We start from the raw sequence: 6,470 nt of genomic DNA, 5'->3' as shown, positions 1-6,470 counted from the left end.
AAATAAAATAAAGGGAGAATAATCTTGCCTTTTCTGTGCATCTGTGCCACTGCTGTCTGTGGTATCTGTCATCCTTTTTGTGCCACAGAAACTATACTGTGATATAGTGGGCCTGATATATTCACTTGTCTCCCATATAAAAAAAAAATTAAAGGGAGAATAATCTTGGCAAACCTTTGCATCTGTGCCAGTGCTGTCTGTGGTATCTGTCATTCATTTAGTGCCACAGGAAATATACCGTGATATAGTAGGCCTTGATTTATTCACTTGTCTCCCATATCAAAATAAAAAAAAAATTAAATAAAGGGAGAATAATCTTGGCAAATCTGTGCATCTGTGCCAGTGCTGTCTGTGGTATCTGCCAGTCATTTTGTGCCACAGAAAATATACTGTGATATAGTGGGCCTGATTAAATCCTGCATTCTCCCACACATAAAGAGTGAGATTTCTATTGCCAGTATGTGCATCTGCGTGCGTCAGTCCTGTTCGTGGCATATCTGACAGCCTCTTTCTGCCAATCAAACTGTGTAGTGTAATACAGTTGGCCTCATTTTTTCCAGCATTCTCCCAGACATAAAAAAAGGAGATTTTAATTCACAACAAGTTTACGTACACCTTCTACCTGCTTGTACAGGACCACATTACGGTTGTTAATTTGGTTTAATTTTTTTCTGGGAGTAGGAAAACCGCTTTTAAAGCCGGAGCAGCAAAACAAATTTTGGCTTTCATTGCTGACTCTGCCTCTAGCTCTTTCGCCTCCTCCTCGGAAAGTGCCAAATGTAAGAGCAGTGCGTCGTCAGTGGATGTTCCCGGTCAGGGACAAGTCGCTTCCTTGTGTTCTTCACCCAGAACAACAGAGAAGGATGCGTCAGGCGACACAACAGGTTACTCCATGGAGCTATATACACATACCGTTCCTGGGTTAGAAAGGGAAATTGTTAACAGGCCATGCCCATTACAAGATGAATCGGACATGGAGTGCACAGATGCACAGCCACAGCCAGATTATTATGCTCAAAATCAACATATAGGTGCCGCGCTAACAGGAGGAACTGTGACTACGAATGAATCTTAGCCACCTACCTCACTGTTATGAACTAACGTGTCCACTCGGGACACTGGGCTGCTGCAAACCGTCCTCTGTAGTCTTGAAAGATCTATGATCCACACAGTGCAGCAGCACTGGCAATGCACTACCAGCCAGGGAGCGTCCTCCCGTAGTGCTAGAACCCCACTAATCTCACCGCTGTAGTTCCCGACAGGCAGCTACAGCCGATAATGCCGCCGAGCAGTAGCGTGGTGAGTGGGGGGCGTGGCTAATAGGTGACATCACCAGTCCGTATGACGGACACTCACAAGGGCCAATCCTGATGCGTTTCGAGGGTACCGACCCTCTTTCTCAAGGTATGGCTTCCCTGTCAGCGCTGGTTACTTTATAGCCACACTTCCTAATGTCATGCACAGCGTAAAGCCGCCCACCACCTGGGGACGTCTGCAGAAAACAGATCACAAACAAATGCATACTGGCCACCCCTTCGGGTGACCCACTGGAGGATACCTAAACCCTTTGATGATGCCAGGGGAATAAATACTAGTGGAAAAATACTTATTACGCCACTCTTCCCCATGGAAGATACCCCTTCCTGCTATCACATAACCAAAGCTCTGTTTAATAGTTAAAACTATATACCTTTATTAGACCTCTAAAAACATTACAATGCATAGTATAAACCCCTAAACACATGAATAAGTTACCCTAAAACCATTACACTCAATAAAACCTGACGATTCCTCATTTTATTAAAAAATGCCAAAAACTGTTAGTGAACCCCACCCCTAGATCTCTAAGTCCCAAAATTATACACATGGGGATAACTATACGCCGTTTTCAAAAAAATCCATTTTCTTTTTAAAATATTTTATTAAAACAATTTTAAAACTTTTTTGGACTAGTGATTATAATAATTATAATGCCAGAAACCCTCCCCCAAACCATAAAAATATACTTTTTTTTTTTTTCCCCTTTCCCCTTTGTTTGGTTTGTTTGAACCCGCGCAAATTTACAAAAGACCCTACCTCTTAAAAGGCAAACAATTCAATTTCATAATTGAGTCCTTTGGGAGCCAAACTATCTAGTGTGAAAATCCATTTGGATTCCACTTGTGACATGCTTCTCAGATAATCTCCGCCCCTTGGATTTTCCTTTACTAATTGAATCCCACAGAAGGAGGTGTGACTACATGACCGATTGTGTTTGTCCGAAAAATGGCGAGATAAAGGGTGCCCCAAAAAACCTTTTTTAATATTATCCAGGTGTTCCTTTATTCTCTCTTTAAGCTGCCTTTTCGTGCGGCCTACATAGAGTTTGCCACACTGCATTTGTTTGTGATCTGGTTTCTGCAGACGTCCCCAGGTGGTGGGCAGCTTTACGCTGTGCATGACATTAGGAAGTGTGGCTATAAAGTAACCAGCGCTGACAGGGAAGCCATACCTTGAGAAAGAGGGTCGGTACCCTCGAAACGCGTCGGGATTGGCCCTTGTGAGTGTCCGTCATACAGACTGGTGACGTCACCTATTAGCCACGCCCCCCACTCACCACGCTTCTGCTCGGCGGCGTTATCGGCCGTAGCTGCCTGCCAGGAACTACAGCGGCGAGATTAGTGGGGTTCTAGCACTACGGGAGGACGCTCCCTGGCTGGTAGTGCATTGCCAGCGCTGCTGCACTGTGTGGATGATAGATCTTTCAAGACTACAGAGGACGGTTTGCAGCAGCCCAGTGTCCCGAGTGGACACGTTAGTTCATAACAGTGAGGTAGGTGGCTAAGATTCATTCGTAGTCACAGTTCCTCCTGTTAGCGCGGCACCTATATGTTGCTTTTGATTTTGATTACTGGTTGGCAGGGTCGCACACTACGTGCCAAGGTGCCTGCAGCTGGAGTCTCGGGCCAGAGCTTAGCGCCAGTGTGTTATTTTACAGTGTCTGGTATTTACTATTGTGTGTGCATCACACGGAGGCAGCTTAATCATGGCCATTACGTGCTTAAGGCAAGATAGGGAATATCACCTGAATTACATTAGAGAGCCTGTAGGACAACCACGGATTTCAGGTACAGATTCAGACAAAGCTAGGGGGTTGTTGAAAGGTTTGGAGAAACTTCTTTTTAATGAGATGAGGGACCTCTGGGAGGTTGCCTCTCTAGAAAAATATGTCCAAGCACATAAGGTCCCAAAGGGCTTGGAAGTTTATAAATCCCTTGCAGGAGATTTTGGGGATTGTACCATACAGAAGGAGTGGGATGACATGTTTGCTGGTTTCTCTAGGAGGGCACTGGGATTTATTATTGAGAAACGGAGATTGAGTCTCCATAAAACTGGTGTTGAAATTCTGAATACATTTGAACAACTTAAAGTATATGATCATTTGGGGGAAATTCAGGATCTTGTGTCCAACATCATTTTTAGATTGGAGGAAAGAGAAAAAGAAATCAGGACTAAGAAAATGAAGAAATTTATTAGGGATAAAGTTACAGTGGAAGCATATTTTAGTCCTGTGCCGTGCTCGGCTACTCCCATTGTCCAGTCCTCCAATGACACTATCCCTAACTACCAGCAGACAGGGACAAATTTTATAGTAGTGGACGAATATAGAGTCACTCCACCACAAACACCATCCGATATTTCGGTGGTCTTTTCCACTTATACGGACACTAACTCTACGCAATATACCCCCGTGTCAATTAATAACAGACACCATATTGTGCAGGAGGAAACCCCTATGGCACCAATAGAGGATAATATGGACATACCGGAGCACTCAGAAGCCATATTGAACGACTCGGTAGTGGATCCGTGTACTCCTATCACTAGTGGCATCCCCATCAGGAATAGATACTCTCAATTGGCATCAACCTCTGAGGATCCTGGTACATCAGGCACGGTAGGGATGCCTACATTAGTTAATAAAAATAAGTCAAGTATAGTGGGTAAACCTCGGTGGCCACCACTTGCTCAAAGGAGTGTGAATTTCAATAAAAAAACATCATCAAAAAAATGTTTAACTAAAGAGTCAGGGGATAATAGCAAAAAAGGAGGGACTTCCAAGGCCTATCAAAATTTTTTTCGTTTAGGAAATACAAAAAACAGGGGAAGAGGGGAGGGAGGAAACTCTCCAAAACGAAAAAAGTAGAAAGGAGGGTTGAGACTCCACCGGTACAACAGACAATTTTCAATTTAAGTTTGTATGTTCTGACAGAGAATGAGGAATCCCTCTTGCGAAAAGGGTTAAAGTTTGCTCCCACTATGGAAACTAACCCGTTCAACTTATATGTATGCTTGAAAAAGTTCCTTCACAACCTGGTCGTTAAAAAACATTTTTTGAAAAAGGGACCAGAGGGTGTTGGTACACAAAATAGGGCAAATGGAGAGTACATACATACAACATTAGCAAAACCATCGGTATTTAACCCCATCAATGAATATTCCAATGCGTTCAATACATTTGAGACATTGGTTACTAGAGATATTAGAAAAATTCAAAAGAGGAACCCTAAATATGCACCGTGTAATCTTACTAGAGGGGAGAGAACCGCCCTGATAAGCATGCAGGAGAACCAGGACATTATTGTCCGCACAGCAGATAAGGGAGGAGGCATCGTTATTATGGATCGATCTATGTATCAGGCTGAAGCGACATGCCTTCTTAGTGATGAAACTACATATAAGAAACTGTTGGGGGACCCCACTAACCGGTTCATTAAACAGTTATTTGTGTTGGCCTCTAAGGGTAAATCCCTAGGCATATTAAATAAAAAAGAGTTCCAGTTTGTGTACAATAAGACACCAAGTGGACATCCACTTACAGAAATGTACTACACTCCTTCCGGCATACCTGAAGGATACAGGGGATACTATTAGGGCATTAGAAACTGTAATGTGGTCTGAGAAGTATGTATTGGGCACCTTAGATGTTAAATCTTTGTACACAATTATTGATCATGATAAGGGGTGCGTAGCAGCGGAACATTTCCTCAAACGTTTGTCTATTTATGATGTTACTCAGATCTCATTCATTGTTGAGAGTATTAAATTCATTTTAACCCATAATTATTTTGTTTATGGTAAACAATTTTATTTGCAAACCTGGGGCACTGCAATGGGGATGAAATTTGACCCAAGTTATGCTAATGTTTATTTTGGATTATGGGAGGAGTCACATATTTACAGGGGGGGCCAATTACGCAAGGGCCTCATTTTGTGGCATCGCTTCATTGACGATGTGCTTTTTATATGGGAGGGATTACAAATGGACCTACAAAGCTTTTTAGCCAGACTTAATGATAATGCCTTTGGCCTTGAGTTCACTCCCACAACAAGTAGCACTGATATTATTTTCTTAGATTTGAATATTTTCGTAGATAACGATAGGCTCTCCACTAAGTGTTACCGGAAGGAGGTTGATTGCAACAGCTATATACATACGGATAGTTGTCATCTACCAGCATGGTTGTTAAACATCCCAAAAAGTCAGTTCACACGTGTCAGAAGGAACTGTACTAGAGATCAGGACTATGATGTGGAATCTAAGTATTTGCTGGATCAGTTCACAAAAAAGGGTTATCATTTGCCATTCCTTGAGGAGGCAAGGGAGAAGGCAAAAACCCTATCGAGAACTCATCTGGTTCATGGTGTAAAACCAAGAAATGGGGCTCGTAGTATAGCAGAAGAAATCGGAAACCTTCCGTTTATTAATCAATTTCATGTTAATAGGAAAAAATTTACGAGCATCATCCAGAAACACTGGTCCATCTTAAAAGAGGGCAAGAATGTGGGGGAATTATTACTGGTTAATCCCAGGTTCATTTATAGAAGGGTCCAAAACATTGGGAGTATTATGGCCCCCACCATGAAAATGGGTATGGGGGGTCTGGGACATAAATCAACTGGCCACCAACAGTCCATGAATGTAGGATTCACTAATTGCAGAAGGTGTTCGTGTTGTGTACGTACAGTGAGTAAACATTCAGTTCAAAAGCTGTTCTGGAATGCGGATGAAACTAAATCATTCAAAATCAGGGATAGTATCACCTGCCACTCTAAAGGGGTTATTTACATTGTGAGATGCCCGTGTGGCAAACTCTATGTAGGCCGCACGAAAAGGCAGCTTAAAGAGAGAATAAAGGAACACCTGGATAATATTAAAAAAGGTTTTTTGGGGCACCCTTTATCTCGCCATTTTTCGGACAAACACAATCGGTCATGTAGTCACACCTCCTTCTGTGGGATTCAATTAGTAAAGGAAAATCCAAGGGGCGGAGATTATCTGAGAAGCATGTCACAAGTGGAATCCAAATGGATTTTCACACTAGATAGTTTGGCTCCCAAAGGACTCAATTATGAAATTGAATTGTTTGCCTTTTAAGAGGTAGGGTCTTTTGTAAATTTGCGCGGGTTCAAACAAACCAAACAAAGGG

The sequence above is a fragment of the Ranitomeya variabilis genome, chromosome 5 (genome assembly GCF_051348905.1).
Source record: "Ranitomeya variabilis isolate aRanVar5 chromosome 5, aRanVar5.hap1, whole genome shotgun sequence".
Taxonomy (NCBI): Eukaryota; Metazoa; Chordata; class Amphibia; order Anura; family Dendrobatidae; genus Ranitomeya; species Ranitomeya variabilis.
The sequence above is the reverse complement of the archived record's forward strand: the minus strand, read 5'-3'. Positions refer to the sequence as shown.